Raw genomic sequence first — 25,313 nt, 5'->3', positions numbered from 1 at the left:
ATACATGTTTATCATAATTTGAATAAATACTTTTTGAAAACTGCAGATGAATATGATAGAAGAATATGTCTGCACCTTTCTATATAATTTCATTATTATTTTCTTAAATTATTAGTTAAATATATAGTCTAAATTTATCATTTCATCTAAAAAGTGTATTTTTTGTTTTTTAAGATTTTATTTTTTCCTTTTTCTCCCCAAAGCCCCCCGGTACATAGTTGTGTATTCTTCGTTGTGGGTTCTTCTAGTTGTGGCATGTGGGACGCTGCCTCAGCGTGGTCTGATGAGCAGTGCCATGTCCGCGCCCAGGATTCGAACTGACAAAACACTGGGCCGCCTGCAGCGGAGCGCGCGAACTTAACCACTCGGCCACGGGGCCAGCCCCTAAAAAGTGTATTTTTAATTATGAAAAGTGTCCCTCACCATCCTTCTATGTCGAGATCACATAAAATAGCCAGTAAAATTGGTTAAAAAAAAGAATTTGCAAAAATTTGAAATAAATGTAAATAAAACTGTTTTCTTTCTATTTGATTGTTATGGCGTAATACTCAATTTCTAATATGTAAGAATATAGACATAATATCTTCTCTGAAAAAATGCCCGAGACCCGTAGTTTGGTGTACACTGTTTAATCTGTTCACTGTGGATCACAACAGAAATCTAATGATAGTATTTCTCTAGCTTTTAAATTATTAAATCTTTATTGTTTTCAAAAAAAATAATTAGTATTGGAATTTACAAGGTAGTTTGACTCAAGATATTACTACTACTAATAATAATAATGTGTCTTTAAAATCATCACTACCTCTGTATAACCTTGAGAAAGTTATTTTGCATCCCCGGGTTTCATTTTTATAATCTACAAATGAGGGTCATATGCTTGGCAATTGCTCCATCCTTTTTACTTCTATTATTCTGTAATGCTTTGTTATGTTACTTTCAGGGAAAAAAAGGAAGAATATATTTTACATGAAGATTATGGATAAAAAGCCATAGTAACTACTTTCTAAGAAGCTCATACTGAAATGATTTAAACGTTTTTTCAAAGGTACAAATATGAGTTCATATGTATCAATGTCCTCTCCTCCCCTACTTTACAAGTTATGCTTTAGCCACCTATCAGTCTCTCCCACATCAAAGCTAACCTTCTTTCTCTTCTCTTCTTCAATTTATAGCCATATCAATGGAAAGACCTTATTTCAAGGTCTTCTAAAAGATCGTAGCCTCAAGGCTATGCCTAAGCTTTCCCACTCATGTCACTTATTAAGGTATTTCCTTAAAGAAAAGTAGATTCCTTTCCAGGAGAAATACTGGTATCAATAATTAGAATACTTCCTTTATGATTTTACATATGAAGTTTCAGAAGCTTAATATGGGAAACGATCATTTTTATTTTCCCTTTTCCAAATATATCCAGCATATTCTCTGTTTTTGTATGTGGGGGCAAAACATAAGCATCGATTTGTTTCTACTCTGCAGTGCATGCCATCTACACATCTCCAAACTTAATACATGCTAAAGAGGATCATCGTCCAATAACCACAGAAATCTTTATAAAATTTTATTCTTTTCCAAAAAAAATGTAATTTGGGAGAATTTCGTTGCGTTGTACAAGTAATACATTCAATAAAAACACTTTATTGAATTCCTGCTCCTATTCCATTCCTACTGCTGCTGGGTTTTGCTATGACCTACAGCAACTTAGCCAGTCACTGAAAAGGCATAACAGATCAAAGATCGAGGCATTCATACATAATCACTTCCCGTCAGATGGAAACCTCAGTTAACCCTATCCAGGTCACTTGAATTCACCCCAAATGGGAGGCAGTGGCTAAGAAGAAAGGCAGCATAAGAGTGTTTGACTTGGATTCAAACAACTTGAAGTTAGAGTCTAGCTGAAAAATTACATGTGCAAGCCACATCTTCTATCCTGGTCTTAGTTCCTTTGTCTGAAAAATCAATGGCTTTGGCATCTCAATAATTTTCAGTTATTTGCCTCATGGTTTTTTAATTTCTTGTATAGGGTATATAGGGCAATTTGTTAAATCTAGTGGTATGATTACTCTGCTTAAGGAGAGGGGAGGTAAGATTTACAGGAGCATATGATTATGTTTAGAATTCACAAGTTTTAGTAAAGACAACAGATTACAGTTGCTTATTAGAACATGCTTTTTTCAATTTATTTTAATGTGTTTTGAACTTTATCCCACTTAGGATAATGTACCAATCCAATGAAATGATGATTTTGGCTTCTAATCAGTTCAGCTTATAAAAATTCAAGGCAAAAGATATCTTTCATTCATGTGTATCAACCTTTGAAGACAAAAACTCTTAGACATACCCCTCTTTCAATGTAAATGTGATGTGTGAAAGGAGATTAAAAGTATATAAATGTTAGCATATATTACAGCTGCAGCAATTGGTTTATTGAATATTTTCAATTTGCCTTGGTTCAATAAACTTAAACCTAATGGCAGAGATTAACCAGCAGGCAAACTGTGGTCCAAGGAAAGTCACATCATGTTCGTACCAAAAGAGAGTTGCTGGTCTGGGAGAGTGTACCACCCTCAGAATAAGGACTAGGAGACAGAGGGACAAACATAGTACTTCTGTTTTGTTCACTTTATCTCAAATAAGAGCTTAGATGACCATGTATGACTGCTTTATTCAGGTTGCCTGCACAGGTTACTTAGACTTGGAGGTAAATGAGCTTTTTCTATTTCTGAAAGTTTAGGCTTTCCAGTGAACTATGTTTCAGGACTATTATTAAAAGTGCAGTGATTTCAAGAACTCTGACACAAACAAGTAACCACAGTGAAAAACAATGTTGCTGGGGATATCAAAATCAATTAAAAATTAGCCCTCAGAGTGGAATTTTATGTTAGAAAGGCCAATCCCAGAAGACTTTTGACACCACCTGATTGGCAATCAGGAGGTTGCCCCTGTGCAGACTTTGATGGACTGTCTTGTCTTGCAGGTACTCAGGATCTCCCAGTTGTCTGATCGTAAAGTTTACCTAGGGAGCATACATGCTAAAATTCATGTCACCAAACCCAGAAATAATCATTCAGATTCCAGACACGGTACTGTAAATCTGATATTTTAAAAACTAGACCAAATAATTCTTACACACAGGCATTTTGTAAAACAATACTCTCCATTTTTTTCCTATAATACAATTGTTATACTATCCTTTGAATCGCTTAGTTTAAAATTATCACTACCCAGACTCATCTCCAGACCAGTTGAATCAAAATCCATAGTTGTGGAGCCTGGGGATCCCTGTCTACAAAAAAGTTACCAGGTTATTTTAATGTGTAGTCATGTTTGAGAAACACTGGTTAAGTTGTGCTTATACATAAATACTTCTCAAACTTTAAAATGCATGAGATCACCTGGGGATCTTGTCAAAATTCAGATTCTGATTCAGGTCTGGGTAAGGCCTGAGGTTCTGCATTCTAACAAGCCTATAGGTGATGCAGATGCTTCTGGTTCAAAGATGTGTAAGAATCAATGGCCTAAAACACTTGATTAAAATGGAGCAGTGATTAATTCTGCTACTTGCCCAGAATTGCTAAATAAAATAACCAAATTACAAATTAAAAGGAGGTTGAACATATAGAAGTCATCTCTTACATAACAACCAAGGAATACTGTCTCTATCTGCTACCCCCTCAGCGTTGTGTTCCTGTTAGACTCAGTCTAATTTTGAGTTTGAACCTCAGTGATCAGGAATGACAAACACACAAGTCATAAATCAGCTGATTGCCGTAAAATGATTTTTTATTTATACGTAAGTTGTCTCAGATTTTTTTTCTTTTCTTTCTTAAACTCCTTTTCATAACTTTCTTATTCAGTGATATCAAGTGGGTGCCCATTTTTCTCGGTTTAAGTCCCTTTTTTTCTTTGCTTGATTTGGTCTTCTACATACTTTCTTCAAATACTTCCTTATGAAATGTGCTAGCTTCTTGCCATCTTTTGCCCTTTGGCTTCCATTCCAAAGCAGCAGTCCCTCCTGGTTTATAGCATCCCTTGGTTTAGGAAGCTGAAATACTGTTAGTAAGAACACTGCAAATGAGGGTTCCAGAACCATCTAACCGTGGAACCTTTCTCTCTCTTTCTCTTCCCTGTGATGATAATTTTTGTGGCTATTGTTGAAATTGTCTCCCTGTTGAGATCAACATAGAAGTGCTTTGTCTACCTTCCCATCAGTAGAAAGAAAGTCCCCTAAGAAATTCTTATTCATCTGCCATTTTTAACTAAAAATGGTTACTGTAGCAGGGCTAGAGCTATAATTCAGAGCATATACTTTGTAATCAGTATAAATAAGAATATTACATTGATGTTTATATTTCAAGTTAAGTATGATCTACATTTAGGGATCTTGATTTCATAGAAATAATTTGCAAGGGATTCTCTAAAGATAATTTCCACATTTTTAGCTCTGGGTGATTGAGCTAAGGAAAAAACCAGCTAAGAGTTCATGGCAATTTTTAGTTCCCCAGATGGAAATTGGACAGAGTTTAACATGTTGCATTTCTAATGGAAAAATACTTTTAGCACATGTTTTTCATATGCCATTAACATCAACATTAGTGTAATAAAACAAAATAAGTACTTGGTATATGTTCATTATGCTTCAACAGGTTTTAATCAGAATGCAAATGAAGGAAAAATGCCAGATAAGCACACTTAAAAATTTTTTTTTAATTTTTAAATTAATTAATTAATTTTTAGAATGTGCCAACAAATCAATTCACTTATGACAATCTGAACATGGCAATCTATGTACTAAATAAGCTACAACTAAAAGGATCCAAGCCCTGGAAAATATATAATACAAAAAATTATAGTGAGAGGAATTGACAAGAATGTCTGATTAATTCTTTTTTCCTGTTCATGTTTCAGCTTGATTTGGCTGGCAGCAGCTAGGTGGTAATTCTATCCATGAAGAGCATTCATGCAATTAGGATGAGATAAAATGAAAAGAAATATAAAAAACTTTTTTTGTTTAAATATAATTTATTTTATTTCCTTTTATCCATGTAAGTGTGTTTCACCATTAGGTACTGACTCTAATTCTTTCGTGAGCGTATTTTGGAAGTCAGTGCAAATAGTTTAAGCCTGGATATGAAAGAGAACAGAGTGAATGTAAACTTTACTGGGAAAATTCACCTCACAAATCAATCCCATATCTTGAAACACTTATTCAATAAATATCTTGTAATCTGCCAAGAGAATGCACAGAGTATTATCCTTAATAAAGTGTTCATTTAAATTACTATTTATATTTTTAGCCTGTAATGTCTCTCTAAAATATAATTTGATCTTGTTTGATTGTTCATAAGGCACCTCAAGACCTCATATTTCAGTGTTATCACTGTGAATATCAATTATTATTGTGCTACAAATATATGGCAGTGCTGAGAGTTGTGGAAGATAGAATACCAGAGACAAGATTTTCATTGTACTTTTGAGTGAAGAATGATTCAGCAGGACATCTTAATCTCTGAAACTTCTAGGAGAAAGACACTCATCTTCACTTAAAGTTAGATTATCTTAGCTTTAAGGAAATGTCATCGGTAAGGGTAAGGCACACAGAATCAATACTTACAATATAATACAGAGTTGTAAGATTCCTTAATTTTGTATATAGCTTGAAGACTTTCAGAGGTGTCTGCAAAAGGACTATCAATAGCAAAATATCTCATCTTGGGGATGAAAGTTCCATTTTCTATAACTTCTCTGTAGCTTTACCAAAGTAAAATGAAACAAAATACACACACATTCTCCACAAATAGGGAAATATTTAAGCCACTAATGTAATAAGGTGAATTTTACTAACAGAAAATAATGTCACATATTAAAGTTTTGGGGAAAAAAAATAAGACCTGTGACAAAAGAAGAAGAGAAAATTCCAGTTACTTTCTACTAGTAAGATACTGGTAAAGCACAGAAAATGAGGAATCTTATTTTGGAGTGGCACTGAATGACAGGGGCTTGTATTAAGGGATGGAATTGAAAGAATAATCTGTCAAATTTTATCGGTTTAATTTTTTTTAAGTAATTAACTTTTTTCTCTTTGACATAGTAAAGTATCTGAGATGGAAGGAAGGCCTAAGGGTCATTGCAATTGGTAATTTGGTGCTGACTGTATTCTGTATTCTACAATAATGTCATAATGAACTATAAAGCATAGATCTTAGTTAACTCAGGCTACTGTAACAAACTACCATATGCCGGTTGGTTTATAACAACAGAAATTTATTCCTCACAGTTCTGGAGGCTGGAGGTCCAAGGTCAGGGAGCCAGCACAGTTAGATACTGATGAAAACCGTCTTCCCAATTGCAGACTGCTGAGTTCTCATCATATCCTCACATGGTAAAGAGCAGAGACAAGAAGCAATCTGTCTTCAACTCTTATGAAGGCACTAATCCCATTCAAGGGAGCTCCACCTTCATGTTCTCACCTCATCCTAATTACCCTCAAAGGCTCCACTTTCTAATACCATCACATAGTTGTGTAAGGTTTCAACATGTGGATTTGGGGTAGACACAAGCATTCAGTCCATAGCAGCATATTTTTGAAGTTATGTTTTATTGATGCCTTTTTGGAACTCAGACTCACAAATGAGAACACATGCCTTGAACTTATGAGGAGAATAAAGTCAAAAACACTTAGATTGAACTGCTTTTCTTCCTTTTCCTTTATTTTGTGGCTGTAAGGACATGATGCAGTACAGTCAAACTAGAATGGGAAATTAGGCAGGCCATTCATCTCTAAATAATGAAAACTGAGAATTTAATATGATTATGCATAATATGCATTTCAAAGGATTTTGTGTGTTTGATACAAAGTAAACCAATGAAAATAAAAGCTTAGAGATCAATATATTACAATATATGTCCTTCATTTCACAAGTGGAGACTTTTAACTTCTGGAAAGCTTAAATCACTTATCCAAAGTTACTCCTCAACAAATTAAGTAAGGAGTTTGGTCTAAAAGGCCTCTAGTTTGTGCAATATTTATACACTATTTATATTATTTGTTAAGCCAGGGTTTCTCAATCCTATTCAATTATAAATGTCTGAATTTAGACATGTTATTTAATTTCTTAAATATGTCCTCTCATCTATAAAGCATAATAATACTACCTTCACACAGTCCCTTTGAAAGTTAAAGTACCCAACATATATGAACACACCTACCAGAATAAGCACTCTATGTATGCCTGCTTCTTTTTCATTGTGCTTTTATGTTCAATTTTTTGTAATTAATGAATTTATTTTTATTTGATTTTGACATTAAAAATTAGCTTTGGAGGATGTTTCGTCATCTCACAACTTTCCTCTAAAAGACAAAATTAGAATAAGTCATGAAAGGTTCTCAAAGGACTATAAGGAATCTAAAGAGGAGGAAAGAACCACCTCATATAATCTACAATTGTCTTTCTGCAGTTAAGCAAAATTAAATATTAAATTTCTCCCAAACAATGTAGATTTAGCACCTTTTCTCATCATGAATAAAGTCTTTATATTAAATATGAAGAAGCTTAAAAGCAAAAATCAGGTTGTATTATATAACATTCATGCCAAAAATCTGGTAAATTAGATATTCTAACAAAACACTCTTCTAAAATTAGTAGCTTCTTAGAATTCCAAAATCACGTAGAAATCATTTTGTTCTGATTCTATGAAATAGTGCTGTTTCTTACAGCTGTGGTACCTGCTTCATGTCTTCATTCAGTGATTCCAAGGTGTGACTGAGGTATCATTTGAAAGAGAAAAACTATTTAAAATAGTTTTTGTGAACAGAAGAAGAAAGCTGCTAAATTTCTCTCCTCTAAATTTATCAAAGATCCTCTGAGGTAGCCAACAGTCTAGGGGCCAAAATTTGAGAAATGAAGGAAGCCGAATGAGATAAGTTCAACATTCTAGACACTGCTTTCCTTCCCCAAATCTGAGAGATAGATAGAACATATGAACAATATGATGAAAAAGTCTAAGTGACTTATAGAGAAACTGCTTAAAACAAAAGCAGGGTATCCATATTCTTTTCAAGTGTACATGGAAGAGTTACTGAAAAGTCATCATTTGCCTGACCATATAACTAGTTTCAACAAATGTCAAAAAAATGAAATCAAATGTAGTATGTTTCTGACCACAGTTGAATTAAGCTAATAATAGGAAAATAATCATTAGATAATGCCAGATGTTTGTAAATGAAGACATGTAAGAAAGAAAAAGACACAATGGAAATTAGAAAATAATTAGATAATAATACTATAATTTATCCAAATTTAAGGAAGCAGCTAAAGCATGATTAAAAGATAATTTACCACTTTAAAATACGTTTACTAGAAAATAGGAAAGAGTAACAAATCACTTTTCCAATTTTATCTCAAGAAAGTAGGAACAAAATTACAAAAGAAGGAGAAAGGAAATAATAAAGAAAAGTCATGGTTTAATAAAGTAGAAAACAAATACGTGATAGAGGATGTTTTTAAGTTCATTCTTTTAAGTAACTAATAAAATTGATACCCTAGAAAGTCTTATCAGTAAAAAAGAGAGTAGACAAAATTTGTCAATATTAAGAATGAAAAAAGGAACACCTCTGGAGATCATAAAATCATTAAAAGATAATATTCATATTAATATTATGAATATTATATATATTATATCATAATATATAACATCAAAAGAATATTATGAATAACTCTATGCCAATAAAGAAAATTTACCAAACTGACAGAAGAGCTAGAAAATCTAAATAGTTTTAAATATACAAATTGGATCTATAATTAAAACTTTCCAACAACAACAAAGTCTTCAGACCTAGATGACTTTGCCAGTGATTCATTCTGGACATAGAATCTTACAGAAATAGAAAAAGAGTGAACACTTCCCAAGTTATTTTATGAAAGCAGCATAACTTTTACCGAACAGCTGACAAAGTTTTGCAAGAAAGTCAAATTATAAGCCAATTTTCTTCATGAGCATATATGCAAAAATCGTAAAAAGCATATTAGTAAATCAAATCTAGCCACATATAAAGGATAATCATAGTTGGTTTTATATCAGAAATTTAAAGGTGACAATGTTTGCAAATCAATCAAATAATTAACCACTTTACCAAAAGAAAAAGAAAAACAAGGCTATCTAAATGGGTAATAGGCACATGAAAACTCCATTTGTCATCATATGACAAATGGAAATCATGATGAAATTTCATATGCACACACTGGAGTTGTTAAATTGTAAAAAAAAAAAAGAAAAATTGTTAAAATTAAAAACACTGGTCATATCAACTGTTGTGAAGGATGCAGAAAAACCCAAACTTAGATTCTACTAATGGAAGCATAAACTGGTACAACCATTTTGAATAAAACTTTTTTGAGACTATGTACTAAAGTTGACCCAGGAAGTCCCCTCCTACGTGTACACCCTATAGAAACATATACTATGTGCACCAGAAGAAGTAGGAAAGTGTTAGTAGCAGTTTTATTTAAAACAGCCCCAAGGTGTAAACAACACGAATGACCTTCTGAGTACAATGAATACATTATGGTGTATTCATACAAAAGCATGCTAAATAGCAATGAGATTGAACAAACTACTCTAACACAGTTTCATGGATTGAATCTCACAGACATAAGTAAAAGAGTGAAAGATGGCTTTTACAAAAGAGTACATAACAAATCAATAGTGATAAGAGTAGTGGTGAGAAGTTTCTGGAAAGCTGACAAAATACACAGCACTGGGAATCTGTTTCCCCATGTAGACAACAATTGCTTTAGTAGAATCTGTCTGATGTAACTATTTCAGAATTCTAGAGTCTATTGAAGTCTTGCAACCTCTAAGGGAAGGCTGGGACAATAAATTGTAATTTTGTTCAGTTTAACTCAGCACAGTAGCAGCTCCAATCCATCTCCCCCAAGCCCCATGGCAGGTAGCTCTGCACATATTCCAGGAACAGCTTATGTTCAGCTTGAGGAAGCCAAGTTGGGCAAAAAGTATCCTCTCCTCCAAATATTGAGGATCTGGATGCTGATTGTTGATTGTTCCTTCTGATGATACAGGTACATACAAAGAGGTTTGTAGGCATTCTCGTTGCATATCCTCCACTGTTGAAAATCCCTACCCTCCAGCTGAAGTGACTTTCACAGGATTTAAAGGATCAGCATTCTTTCTTTCAAGCCTGCTTCATTTTTCTCTTTTTCCCCCTTTTGGCAACCAGACATTGAAGACTAGGATATTTCAAAAGCAACTGCACATATAAGGGAAATTAGAAAGTGACCATTCAGGCCCAGGAAAAGATACAGGTTCAGAAAAGACCTGAGAAGACATGAAGTTTACACCTCAGGCTGATCCTAGGCACAGAGACTGCCTACGACAATCAAAAAACAAGCAAGACAAAAATTAACAAAAATAATAGAACAGTCAACCTAGGAAAGGGGAGAATCTGATTTCCAGTGTTATCACATTATTAGATCCAAGTATCCAGTTTTCCACAAAAACTAAAGGCATACAAAGAAATAGGAAAGTGTGACCTATTCAAAGGAAAAAAATAAATCAACAAAAACTGTCCCTGAAAAAGAACTGATACCAGATCTACTAGACAAAGACTTTAGAACAACTGTCTTAAAAATGCCCAAATAACAAAAGGATGGTGTGGAGAAAATCAAGACAACAATATATGAACAAAACAAAAGTAAAATAAGGAGAGAGAAAGCCTTAAAAAAAAGGTAGCTAAAAAAATACAATAACAGAAATAAAAAATTCACTAGAGAGATTTAAGATTTGAGCATGCAAAAGAATGAATCAGCAAACTTGAAAATAGGACTATGGAAATTATCAGATATGAAAAGCGGAAAGAAAAAAGATTGAAGAAAAGTGAACAAAGCCTAAGGGACTTGTGGTACATCATAAAGCAGACCAACATATGCATGGGGGGTGTCCCAGAAGGAGAAAAGAAAGAAGGGGGCAGAAAGAATATTTGAAGAAATAATGGATGAAAACATGCTAATTTTAATGAAAGTCATGAATATAAATGTCTACGAAGCTCCATAAACTACAAGTAAAATGAACTCAGAGACCCACACCGAGACATGTTATAATCAAATTTTTGAGAGACAAAAAGACAATCTTGAAAGTAGCAAGAGAGAAGCAACTCACCACATAACAGGATCCTCAATAAGGTTATCAACAGATTTCCCATGAGAAACTTTAGTGGCCAGAAGATAGTGAGCCAATATATTCAAAGTTCTGAAAGAGAAAAACTGAATCAAGAGTCCTATATTGGGAAAAACTTTCCTTCAAAAGTGAGAGAGAAATTAAGACAAAACCGGAGGGGTTCATTACTACTAGACCTGCCCTGTAAAAAATACTCAAGTGAGTCTTTCAGGGTCAAATGAAAGGACATGAGACAGTAATTCAAAACTGTATCAAGAAATAAAGATCTCATTAAAGGGTAAATACATGAGCAATTATAAAAGCTAATATTATTGTAACACTTTTTATAACTCTTCTTTTTGTTTCCTGCACAATTTAAGGGGCTAACATTCAAAAAGAAACTAGCCTAAAAGCATTATTATTGTAACTTTGGTTTTTAAGTCCACATTTTATTTTCTACATACTTTAAGCGATTAATGCATTTAAAACAATTATTAATTTATGTTTGAGGGCACACAATGTATAAATATGTAATTTGTGGCATCAACAATCAAAAGGATGGGAGCAGAGGTGTAAAGGAGCAGAGTTTTTATGTGATATTGAAGTTAAACTGGTATAAATTCAAATTAGTGTTATAACTTTAAGATGTTAAATGTAATCCTCAGGGTAACTGCAAAGAAAATAGATATAGCATATATAGCATATATACAAAGAATAAGAGAAAGGAATCTAAACATTTCACCACAAAAAATAAACTGAACACAGAAGAAAATATTAATATAGGAAATAAGGCACAAAAAAACTATAACACATATAGAAAATAAATAGCAAAATGACAGAAGTTAAGTCTCTTTCAGCAATTATTTTAAATGTAAGTGGATTGAACTCTCCAATCTAGAAACAGAAATTGGCAGAATGGATTAAAAAAAATGATTTAACTATCTACTATTTACTAGGAACTAACTTTAGATCCAAAGATAATAATAGATTGAAAGTGAAATGATGGAAAAAGATATCCCATGCAAATAGTAACCAAAAGAGAGCAGGAATAGCTATACTAATATCAGGAAAAATAGACTTTCAATCAAAAGGTTTACAAGAGTCAAAGAAGGACATTATATGTTAATAAAGGGTTCAATGCAGCAAGAAGATATAACAATTATAAACATGTAGCCACCTAATAACAGGCCATCAAAATATATGAAGCAGAAACTGACAGAATTGAAAGAAGAAATTGACAGTTCTATAAATAGTTGGATACTTTAATACCTTACTCTCAATAATGAATAGAATAATCAGAGAGAAGATAAGGAAATAGAGGCCTTAAACAACACAATAAACCAATAGATCTGAAAGACATATATAGAAAATTCTCCCCAGCAACAGCAGCATACATATTCTTCTCAACTGCACAGAAGACATTTTCTAAGATAGCCTATATTTTAGGCCACAAATTAAATCTCAATAAATTTTAAAGATAGACATACAAGTATCTTCTCCAGCCACACCAGGATGAAGTTATATTTCCATAAAAGAAGGAAAACAAGAAAATTAACAAATACATGGAAATTAAATGACCAATGGATTAAAGAAGAGATCACAAAGGAAATTAGAAAATACTTATAGGCAAATGAAAATGAAACCACAACGTACTAAAACTTATCGGACACAGCAAACACAGTGCTAGGAGGGAAATTTATAGCTATAACCACTTACATTAGAAAACAAGAAAGATCTCAAGTCAACAACCTAATTTTACAACTTAAGGAACGAGTGAAAAGAAGAAGGAAGGAAATAATAAAGATTAGAGCAGAAACAAATGAAATAGATAATAGAAAAACAATAGAGAAAATCAACGAACCCAGGTTGGTTCTTTGAAAAGATCCACAAAATTGACAAACCTCTAACTAGACAAACTAAGAAAAAAGGGAGAAGACTCAAATTTATCAAGTCAGAATGAAAGTAGGGACATTATTACCAATTCTACAGAAGTAAATGGGATTATAACAGAGTACCGTGAACAATTATAAGCCAAAAAATTGATAACCTAGATGAAATACACAAAATCATAGAATCACAAAACCTATCGAGACTAAATCATGAAGAAATAGAATGTAAGTAGACCTACAGCTTGTAAGGAGATTGAATCAGCATTAAAAGATCTTCTGACAAAGGAGAGCCCTGCACAAGTCAGATTCATTGGTGGAGTCTATGAAACATTTAAAGAAGAAATAAGACCAATCCCTCTCAAACTTTTCCAAATTTTAAAAAGGACAGAACATTTCTTAACTCATTCTGTGAGGACACAATTATCCTGATACCAAGGCCAAAGACACTACAAGACAAAAAAAACTATAGACCAATATCCTTTATGAATATTGATGCAAAAATCCTCAAGAAAATATTAGAGAACCAAATTCAGCAGCATATTAAAAGCATTATACACCATGGCCAAGTGAGATTTATCTCAGAATGCAAGGATAGTTCAACATATAAAAATCAACCAGTGTAATGCACCACATTAACAGAATGTAGGGAAAAAACACACGTGATCATCTCCATTGATGCAGAAAAAGAATTTGACAAAGTTCAACACCCTTTCATGATAAAAAACATTCAACAAACCAAGAATAAAAGGGAACTACCTCAACAAAATTAAAGCCATATGTGAAAGACCCACAATGAGCATCGTACTCAATACTCAATGGTGAAAGACTGAGTTTCCTCTCAGGTTAGAAACAAGGCAAGGTCCCCACTCCCTACAGTTCTTTTCAACACAATACTGAAAGTTCTAGCAGAGCAATTAGGCAAGAAAAAAGAAAGAAAGAGCATCTGAATTGGAAAGGAAGAAGTAAAATTACCTGTTTGCAAATAACATGATCATATCTGTAAAAACCTCTAAAGATTTCACACACAAAAAAAACTATTAGAACTAATAAACAAATTCAATAAAATAGAGGACACAAAGTCAACACATAAATATCAATTGCATTTCTGTACACTAACAATGAACAATAGGAAAAGGAAATTAAGAAAAAAATTCATTTACAATAGCATTGAAGGAATAATATACTTAACAATTAACCAATTAAGTGAAAGCTTTGTCTAATGAAAATTAAAAAACATTGCTGAATGAATTGTAAAAGACATAAATAAATGGAAAGACATCCCGTGTTAATGGATTGGAAGACTTAATATTGTTAAGATGTCAATACTACTCAAAGTAATCTACAAATTCAATGCAATGCCTATCAAAATCCCAATGATATTTTTTGAAGAAATAAGAAAATCTCTCCTAAAATTCATATGGAATATCAAAGAACCCCAAATAGCAAAAACAATCTTGAAAAACAAGTGCAAAGTTGGAGTACTCACACTTCTTGATTTCAAAACTTACTACAAAGCTACAATAATCAAAACAGCATGGTATTGGTATAAAGACAGACATATAGTCCAATGGAATAGAATAGAGAGCTCACAAATAAACATGCACGTATAAGGCCGTATGATTTTTTGACAAAATCATTCAATAGGAAAAAGTTTTTCAATAATGATGCCGAGAAAACAACATCCACATGCAAAAGAATGATATTAGACCCTTATCTGACACCATATATATAAATTAATTAAAAAATGGATCCATAACTTATATGTAAGACCTAAAACTACAAAACTCTTAGAAGAAACCATAGCACAAAATCTTCATGGATTTGGCAATGATTTCTTGGATATGACACCATAAACACAGGCAACAAAATAAAAATTATCTACATTTTTTCTCTCAATCCCCATCTTCACAAATCCTTTAAGTATCAGTCAATTGTTCATTCCAATTCTTCATTTGAAACCATTGTATTCATATAATTTAATTGGCTACAGAATATAGGAATTTACATCATGGTTTTCTCCCATATTCCTCCTTTGGGAAATTTAAGTAGTTTCTAATTCTTTCAATCATAAATGATTCAATGATCAACATATTTGTGCCTGACTAGTTTCCTTTGATTTAATTCTCAAATTAAAATTACCAAATAAAAGAGGATGAATAGTTTAAAGATACTTAACTCATATTGCCAAATTGCTTTTCCAAAGTGTCCCAACAAGCAGGATTCAAACACAGGTTCTCCAGGACTATTGACAGTTTAGAATGTTATTTTTAACAGTGACTGATTTTATAGAACTGTCAGTCCATATATACTATATAATAAAAACATAGCACTCATATCACCCTGTGCATTTATAAATTATTTAATTTGTCTGCCCAGTAAATAAATAAATAAGTTTCTTGAAGGCATACGTAGATAAAAAATAGACAAGGCACAACAAAAAATAGACTAAGCACACAACTTGGATAAATCATGGAAGGGTAAGATATATGTTGGGAAGGCAGCCATCTCGTGACCAGTGGCTCCTCCCTGGGATTACCCAATTAACAACGTAGGCCTAGAACATTCCCTTATATGGAGGCTGAGTGCTGAGCTATTGCTTGGCCCCAGATTCTCCTTCCTTGTTAGGAGAAATCTTTCTCTATTCTGGGTAGCTTAAGCATGCAAATTACACGGCACCTGGCCAGCCCCACCAGTAAGCTTCCCTACATCGGTACAGAATGGTCTCTTTCCATGCAGCATGAGAGGGGCATGTACAGCCCTGTGTCAGCTATTAGGAGACTGCTGGTCATGGGAACTGAGGTGCACTACAGATGCTGATCTTACTGTATCTTTTCTCTTTTCTGTGGTTAAAGGGTTGTTCCAACCAGTGCCTTGTGTGGAAAGTCCATCTTGGCAACTTGGAACCTGTAGGTGATGCAGTGGGCTGAGGTCTGTGGGCTCCTACTTCTGGTGCTTGTCATTGTTATACTCTTTGCCATCCTCTAGAGGATGGTAATCCTCACAGGGGATTGGTGGTGTTTGGGTAACATGTCTTACCTGTGTGGGGTCATCAAATTAACAAGAAATAAAACAGTGCTTTGAGAAGTTCAAAGTCCAAACCATGTAGACAGTCCCAGAAGTGATTAAACATGCATTTAAGGGATTAGAGAGGAAGGCCAAGAACAAGCCAAGTAAATAGTAGATATCAAATCCACACAACCAAAAGTTTAGGAATAAAGAGCCCAATGTAAAGTCAAACAGGAAAAAAATCCTGGGGAGAGAAGAATATCAATTAATTAATGAATGACTAATAAGATTAAATAACAAGAAGGGTAAAACTGGAGTAATGCTTGAAATGTGGCACAGATTCCTGGAGCAGTTTGCTAGTTACTGAGTTAATATTTAAAAAGCACTTAGAACAGTAGCTAGTACATAGAAAGTACTATATTAAGTGCTTATTAAATAAATGAATAGATTGGTCCATTCATACCACCAGCATATACAGAGGCTAAAGCAATACAAACAATGAAGTTAGGATACCATAATAGTTTTGTAATGCTTAAAATGCATTTGGAACTTATTAATTTATTCTTTTAATTTATTCACAAATAGTTTTTAGTGCCTACTATGTGTCAACTTCCTTCTAATCACCATGGATATAGCAGTCAAACAGATAATCTCCTTGTTAGAGAGAGAGAAAACAAATGAACCAAACCATAAAATATTTTCAGGTAGCTTTAAATTCTGTAAATAAAAATAAAGTAGGATAAGGGGTAATATATAGTATGACTGAGGGTGTTGTTTGAGAGAGAGTGATCAAGACAAGCCACTATAATGATGTGATATTTCAGAAGAGATCTGAGAGAAGTGAGCCATACAAATCTCAGACTTGTGTTCCAAAAGGATGGAATAGCAAATAAAAAGACTCTCAGGCATGCCTAGCCTAGTCAAGAAAAACATTAAGTGGGCCTGGATGGCTGAAGTTCAGTGAGTGATAAAGAAAGAAATAGGATGTGAGTTAAGAGTGGTAGCCAGAGTCTGAACTATAAAGGGTCTGCACTAGTATTTAAGAAATTGCGTGGCGTTTTAGGTATGTAGGGAAGTCATTTAAAGATTTTGAGCTGATAAAATCTGTCATACATTTTCAAAGGCTCATTTTTGCAGCAATGGGGAATAAACCATCAGCAAGTAAGGATGGAAAACAATCAGTTAATGCAGTTGCAATGGAGATTTGGACTAGGGTGTTATGGTAGTGATAAAAAAAAAACAGCATGAGGCAGGATATAATTGACACAGAGTAAACATGACTGGCTCATGGATCTGACAGAGAGAGTAAAAGAGAAGAGTCAAGGATAAATTCAATTATTGGAATGTGCAATCTGATGAATGGAGATGTATTTTACCACTAAAACATAGTGAGATATGTCACTCCAGAATTCAGCTGGATTTAAAGACGTAATTGTGGAATTGAGCAGCACATAGATGATATTTAAATCCAACAATTTAGATGGGTTATCTTAGGGAGTAAGTATGAATATAGAAAAGGGATCAGGACTGAGCACTAGATTGCTCTAACAGAGTTAGGAAAGTTGAGGGGAACCAGTTAAAGAGTACTAGAAGAGGGCTAATGAAATAGAAAAGAAATAAAAACACAAACATAAGATAGAGGTATCCCAACAGCCAAGGGATTCTGTTGATTAAAGGAGAGAGTGATAAATTGTGTCAAATGCTGTTGATAATTAAAATGAAGACCTAGAAATTACCACCAGCGCTAGCAATGTGGGAGCCATTTATGACTTAGAGTACAATGGTATCAAAAGAAGAACTGGAATGAACAACTGACTGATATTTAAAGGATTTGTGAACATGAGGATTAAGAGAAAAAATGTAGATAACTTTCAAGTAATTTCTGAAGGATTGGTACCAAAGGAAACTTCAGTCAAGAGAGAAAGATTTTCACATGAGAGATATTACAGCTAATTTGAATGCTCATGTCAATGATCTAATAAGGGAGAGAAAAACGGTGATGCAAGAGAGAAAGGGACAATCCCAGGAGTGAAGCTTTCGAGTAGAAGATATATGATGGAATTAAGTGGCCTCTAGAACACAGGCAATTCATCTACAGTGACAGAAAAGGGGTATGAATGCAAGTGCGTAGTAGACATATTGGTGAGAGAATGGAAATTCTCTTCTGTTCACTTGTATATTCTCAGTGATTAAAAAAACAGGATCATCAGCTGAGTATGTGGAGAGGGGAGGTCTGAGGAATTTATGGATCTATTGTTCAAGACAACAATAAGCCACAACATGATAGAGATAACAAGGAGAAAAACAAAGACAAGCCTGAAGCCAACAGCAAGAAAAAGCCATCCAGTAAGAGAGATGAAAAAATCTCAGAAGGAGTCCTCACTAGATGAGGAGGATGATGTATCTGAAATACAAAGAACATTTGAGAAGTTCCTAAAGGTTTTTATTTTAAATATTTAGACTGCTGGTAGTTTTAAATTGTTGTAAGTATAGGTTTTGATATTTGAAACATGTTGAGGGAGAAAATCTCTTTATTTTTGTTTAAAGGTAATTAAACATTATTGCTAATTGTATTTGCTCAGTATTGACAGCTATTTTATACAGTGAACGTGGAGGAAATCCATTTAGAAAGTATTAAACTACTTTTCGAGACATCATTATGGTTATAGCATATTTTCCCTTTTTTTCTTTTTTACTCTGAAAATATTCCCATCATCTAGTTAATTAACACATTTAGCATATTTTCAATTAGTGTCTATATACTGATGTGTAAATGACAATAGAAAAAAGTTAATTTTAAAAACTGTTACTTATATCAACCTTTCCTCTTTTCAAAATACCTTGGGTTTTGTGCATAGTTTTTACAAATCTTGGATTTATCAGACTATATTTTCCTTGTTTGTAGGTTTGAAGAAATAAAGCATTTTTATGGTATATAAATGTTACTTTAATTTTAAAAAAATTTATAAAATGTAAAAAGACAAAAATAAATTTATTTTATGTGTTTTTTTGCCATGTGCCATAAAAATATAGTTCTTGCTTTTCATTGTACAGGTTGATAAGTCAAATATAATCAAAATGTTCAAACATTCAGATACAGAAATGGTCTCATGAAGTTTGGGATGATCCACTAATTTCAAGCCATGTACACAAATCATATTTAAGTAAAATAACCAAGTGTTTTAATTTTCTTCAATCTATAAATATATGTGATAAAATAACCTGAATATATTATGCTTTTCAAAAAGACTTTTTTCCCTTGGATTTGGCAAAGAGCCCAATTCCTTAATGTTTAAAACTTTGAATAATTTGTATTCTGGTCATTTGTTTTTGAAAAGCCTCACTAGCTGAGTGTATTCACTTAACCTTGTGTGCTTAAGACCAGATAATTGCACTTTTTCTCTATTTTTTTCTAAATAAAAAGAATAAAGCCTTGACTGCTTACAACACAATGCGTACAGGTAGTTATAATGATTAATTAGAAAATGAAATATTCGGGATAAGTAGTTGGGGCTGTGCCAACCAGGCACATGAAAGATATTTCCCACCCCTTACTGGTAGGTGGCCCTACGTAACAGGGCTTTGGCCAGTGAAAGTGGTGAATGCCACTTCCAGGCTTGGCCTCCAAACTCATGCAATCCTCCAGGTTCTCTCTCTTCATTGACTAACTCAGTGAAGAAAATCTAGCACAACTCTAAGGCTTTAGGAGTCAGTGATGCTGCTAGATGAAGGGAGCCTGGAATCCTGAGAGTTTATACGTGCAGACATCTCCCTATCCTACCAAGCAGTCACAGTGAATCTTGAAATGAGGGAGAAATAGCACTTTGTTCTTTTAATCCACTAGGATTTTTTGGTCATTGATTACAGCAGCCGGCATTACTCACCTTGACCCAGATAGACCTGAGTATAAATTTTTGTTACGCTTCTGTGTCTTTAATCAAGAAACTTAACTTTTTGAGCCTTTTCTCTCACCTGTAAATTGATAATAATACCTATTTAAGAGGTTATTATAAATAAATGAGACTTTTTCTACAATGCTTGTCAAACATTAGCATTCATATTTGGCATTTATTATTACTAAATATAGTTTCTAATTTAACCCTTTAAGTATTACCATTTTTCTTACAACTGTGATTAACACATTTCTAAAGTTAATTATTCACTTCCTAGTCATAATAAGCAAAATGTACTGAAAATATTTAAACCCCTATTAGGGAAACTCGTTTTCATAATCAATATCAATTGGAACTAATGACTTCAGAGTTTTTCCGGGACTTTTTTTCAATATATATATATCATTGACATAAAACATTATATTAGTTTCAGGTGTACAACATAAAGATTCAATATCTGTACATATTGTGAAATGATCACCACAATGAATCTAGTTAACATGCATCACCGTTCATAGTTATATTTTTTTCTTATGATGAAAACTTTCAACATCTACTCTCTCAGCAACTTTCAAATATACCATACAGTATTATTAAGTGTGGTCCCCATGCTGCACATTACATCCCCATGACTTATTTATTTTAGAGTTGGCAATTTGTACTTTTTAACCCCCTTTACCCATTTTGCCCATCCCCAGCCCCCCACCTCTGTATCCGTGAGCTTCATTTTTTCAGTTTGCTTGTTTTCGTTTTGTTTGTTTCTTTAGTTTTTTTTACATTCCACATACAGTCATGTGCCTCAAAACATTTCAGTCAATGATGAATCACGTTTATGACAGTGGTCCCATAAGATTAGTACCATATAGCCTCGGTGTGTAGTAGGCTATACCACCTGGCTTTGTGTTATAAGTATACTCTATGGTGTTCTCACAATGATGAAATCACCTACTGACACATTTGTCAGAAAGTATCCATGTCATTAAGTGACACATGACCTCATAAGAGAGATCATATGGTATTTGTCTTTCTCTGATATATTTCACTTAGCTCAAGGCCCATTCACGTTGTTGCAAATGGCAAGATTTCATTCTTTTTTATATCTGAATAATATTCCACTGTATATATATATATATATATACCACATCTTCTTTATCCATTTATCCATCCACGGACACTTAGGTTGTTTCCATATCTTGGCTATTGTGAATAATGCTGCAATGAACATGAGGGTGCATATATCTTTTTGAGTTAGTGTTTTATTTTCTTGAGATAAAGACCCAGAAGTGGAATTGCTGGATCATATGGTAGTTCTGTTTTTAATTTTTTGAGGAACCTCTATCCTGTTTCCCATAATAGCTGCAGTGATTTATATTCCCACTGACGGTGCACAAGAGTTCCCTTTTCTCCACATTCAAGCTATGCCAACACTTGGTAGTTCTTCTTTTTGATAATTGTTCTGTTTAGATTTTCTATTTCTTCATGATTCAGTCTTGGTCCTTTGTATGTTTCTAAAAATTTATCGATTTCTTCTAGGTTATCCAATTTTTTGGCATATAATTTTTCATAGTAATCTCCTGTGAGCCTTTGTATTTCTACGATATCAGTTGTTGTGTCTCCTCTTTCATTTCTGATTTTGAGTGCTCCATCTTTTTTTTTGGTGAGTCTTAGATAAAGATTTGTCTATTTTGTTATCTTTTCAAAAAGCATCTCTTCTTTTCATTTATCTTTCCTATTGTCTTTTAATCTCTATTTCATTTATTTCTGCTCTGATTTTTGTTATTTCCTTCCTTCTACTAACTTTGGGCTTAGTTTGTTCTTCTTTTTCTATTTATTTGACGTGTAAACTTAGGTTGTTTATTTGTGATTTTTCTTCTTTCTTGAAGTATGCATGTATCACTATGAACTTCCCTCTTATAATTTCTTTTGCCACATCCCATAAATTTTGGTATGTTGTATTTCTGTTTTCATTTATCCTAAGGTATTTTTTTATTTCCATTTTGATTTCTTCTTTGACATATTGATTGTTCAGGAGCATGTTCTTTAATCTCCATATAACTGAATTTTCCAGTTTTCTTCTTGTAATTGATTTCTAGTTTTATATCATTGTGGTTGGAAAATATGCTTGATATGATTTCAATCTTATTAAATTTATTAAAACTTGTTTTTTAGCCTAACATATGATCTTCCTGAAGAATCTTCCACATGTGCTTGAGAAGAATGTGTATTCTGTTGCTTTTGGATGGAGTGCTATGTATTACCTAAGTTAATCTGGTCTAATGTGTCACTTAAGAGCAATGCTTTTTTATTAATTTTCTGTCTGGGTGACGTATCCATTGATGAATTGGGTAGTAAAGTCCCCTTTTATTATCGTATGCTGTCTATTTCCCCTTTAATTCTGTTAATATTGCTTTACAGGCATACATTGGAGATACTGCAGGTTTAATTCTAGGCCATTGCAACAAAGTGAATATCACAAAAAAGTGAGACATACTAATTTTTTAGTTTCCAGTGTATATGAAAGTTATTTTTACACCATACTGTAGTCTGTTAAGAGTACAATAGAATTCTGTCTAAAAAAACAATGTATGTACCTTAATTAAAAAATTCTTTATTGCTAAAAAATGCTAACCATCATCTGAGCCTTGAATGAGGCATAATCTTTTTGCTGGTGAAGGGTCTTGTAAAAAATGCAATATACATGAAGTGCAATAAAGTGAAGCACAATAAAACTAAGTATACCTGTATATATTTAGATGCTCCTATGTTGGGAGCATAAATATTTATTGATATTATATCCTCTTTTTCAATTGACCTCTTTATAATTATGTAATGACCTTCCTTTTTCTCTTATTATAGTCTTTGTTTTAAAGTCTATTTTTCTGACATAAGTATAACCTCCCCAGCTTTATTTTGGTTTCCATTTGCATGGACTTTTCCATCCTTTTACCTTCAGTCTGTGTGTGCCCTTACATCTGAAGTGAGTCTCTTTTAGTAATATATAGGTGGTGCTTGTTTTTAATCCATTCAGTTACTCTATGTCTTTTGATTGGAGAATTTAATGCATTTACATTTAAAATAGCCATTGATAGGTATGTATTTATTGCCATTTTGTTAATTGTTTTCTCACTGTTTTGTAGTTCTTCTGCTCCTTTCTTCTTCTATGGTTTTCTTCATTTGTGGTTTGATGATTTTCTGTGGTGATGTGCTTAAATTCCTTTCTCTTTACCTTTTGTGTATCTACTATACATTTTTGCTTTGTGGTTACCATGAGGCTTATATGTAAATACTTAAATTTATAAGTTTAAGTTGATATCAACATTAGTTTGAATGCATTTTATAGCTCTATGTTTTTACTCCCTCTCTTTTATGTTTTTGGTGTCACAATTTACGTCTTTTTATCTTGTGTATCCCTCAACAAATATTGTACTTATAATAGTCTTTATTACTTTTGCCTTTTAACCTTCATATTAGCTTTATAAGTGTTTAATCCACCACCTCTATGTTAGATTATTCTGAATTTTGCTATATATTTACCTTTACCAGTGAGATTTATACTTTCATGAGTTTTCTTATTAATGATTAGTGTCCTTTTGTTTCAGCATAAACAAGTCCCTTTAACATTTCTTGTAAGGCCAGGCTAGTGATGATGACCTCCTTTAACTTTTGCTTGTCTGGAAATTTCTTTCTTTTTTTTTAAAGATTGTCACCTGAGCTAACAACTGTTGCCAATCTTCTTCATTTTTTTCATCCTTCTACTCCCCAACTCCCCCCCTCCCCAAATACATAGTTGTATATTCTAGTTCTAGGTCCTTCTGGCTGTGCTATGTGGGAAGTCACTTCAGCATGGCCTGATGAGTGGTGCCATGTCTGCACCTGGGATCAGAACCAGTGAAACCCCAGGCCACTGAAGCAGAGTGCAAGAACTTAACCACTCGGCCATGGGGCCTGCCCCTGGAAATTTCTTTATCTCTCCTTTAACTCTGAATGACAAGTTTGTGAGATAGAGTATTCTTGGTTGGAAGTTTTTTTCTTTCATGCCACTCCCATGTGACCTGCAAAATTTCAGCTGAGGAATCTGCTGATAGTCTTATGGGGGTTCCCATGTATGCTACGAGTTTTCTTGTTGTTGTTGTATTTGCTGACAAAGCTTTGCCCTGAGCCAACATCTATTGCCAATCTTCCTCTTTTTGCTGAGGAGATTCACCCTGGGCTAATGTCTGTTGCCAATCTTCCTGTTTTTGTATGTGAGCCACCATGACAGCATGGCCACTGGCAGATGAATGGTGTAGGTCCACACCCAGGAAACGAACCCAGGCCTCTAAAATGGAGTGTGCTGAACTTAACCACTAGGCCACTGGGGCTGGCCCTAACAAGTTGATTTTTTAAAGTTGCTGCTTTTAAGATCCTCTCTTTGTCTTTAACTTTTGATATTTTAATTATAATGTCTCTTGGTGTGGATCTCTTTGAATTCCTCTTAATTGGAACTCTGTAGGCTTCCTTGATCTGGATGTCTGTTTTCTTCCCTTGGTTAGGGATGTTTTTCCATAAGTCTCTTAAGCTATCTTCACTTTTTTCATTTACTGCTCTGATTGGGTGAGTTCCACTGCCCTTTGAATTCACTGATCTTTTCTTCTGCTTCATCTAGTCCATGGTTAAACCTCAGTAGTGTATTTTTTAGTTCAGTTATTGTATTCTTCAGCTCTGTGACTTCTATTTGCTACTTTCTTATATTTTCTCTCTGTTTGTTGAAGTTCTCACTATGGTCATTCATTCTTCTCGCAAGCTTGGTGAGCATCTTTATGGTCAATTTTTTTTTGAGTTCTTTATTGGGTGAATCACTTATTTCCATTTCATTAAGAACATCTTCTGAAGTTTTAGCTTTTTATTTTGTTGGGAACATATTCTTTTGTTTATTTTCCTTGACTCTCTATGTTGCTTTCTATGCATAAAATAAGAGTCACCTCTCCCAGTCTTGAAGAAGCAGCTTTGTGTGGGAGATGAATCTTATTGTTCAACTTTACCCTAGTTGTTGGTTATCTCAAACTTTTGTAATTTTCTGAGAAATCTATTTTATCTTTAGTGGCTCCCAGTAGTTGAGTATGTGCCACGACCTGTCAGTGTCTCAAAGAGGAGGATCTCAGTCAGCACCTAGATTTAGGCTGATTGGAAGCCACACCCTCAGGTAACAGCTTTTAAAGTATGCAAATGTATATACTACTCTAGGACAACAAGCATAAGTGGGACTTATGTTCTTGTGTAAAGTTCGTTCTGTAATTATTTCCTTCTAATCGTTTGTCTTTTATTCATTGACATGGAGTTGCATGACCTCCAAGGCAATGTGATGTTTCACAAT

The 25,313-nt window shown here is 33.6% G+C and overlaps 1 protein-coding gene and 1 long non-coding RNA gene across 27 annotated transcripts in view; one reads left to right on the top strand and one right to left on the bottom strand.

Annotated features, from left to right (window-relative positions):
- The window catches only part of DEFB135 (defensin beta 135), a 317,402-nt gene that overhangs the window by 15,757 nt on the left and 276,332 nt on the right, over nucleotides 1-25,313 (bottom strand). For 18 of the 21 annotated variants that reach the window (XM_070261332.1, XM_070261335.1, XM_070261334.1 and 15 more), the window contains one exon: nucleotides 11,176-11,265. The gene's annotated coding sequence lies outside the window, so the exon portion shown is untranslated. Of the gene's footprint in view, nucleotides 1-8,740; nucleotides 10,268-11,175; nucleotides 11,266-25,313 lie in introns of those variants that run through there. The other 3 variants (XM_070261344.1, XM_070261345.1, XM_070261343.1) reach the window with 1 other exon arrangement.
- LOC106782840 (uncharacterized) overlaps nucleotides 1-25,313 on the top strand; it is a 97,205-nt gene that overhangs the window by 48,784 nt on the left and 23,108 nt on the right. For 2 of the 6 annotated variants that reach the window (XR_011436672.1, XR_002806423.2), the window contains 2 exons: nucleotides 944-1,048; nucleotides 1,480-1,645. The exons of 2 other annotated variants lie outside the window; for them this stretch is intronic. This is a non-coding gene — a long non-coding RNA (uncharacterized lncRNA). Of the gene's footprint in view, nucleotides 1-943; nucleotides 1,049-1,479; nucleotides 1,646-4,908; nucleotides 8,430-25,313 lie in introns of those variants that run through there. 2 more of the 6 variants (XR_011436675.1, XR_011436674.1) reach the window with 2 other exon arrangements.

This window comes from Equus caballus, chromosome 2 (genome assembly GCF_041296265.1).
Source record: "Equus caballus isolate H_3958 breed thoroughbred chromosome 2, TB-T2T, whole genome shotgun sequence".
Lineage (NCBI taxonomy): Eukaryota > Metazoa > Chordata > Mammalia > Perissodactyla > Equidae > Equus > Equus caballus.
This window is presented reverse-complemented; position numbering and strand designations above follow the sequence as displayed.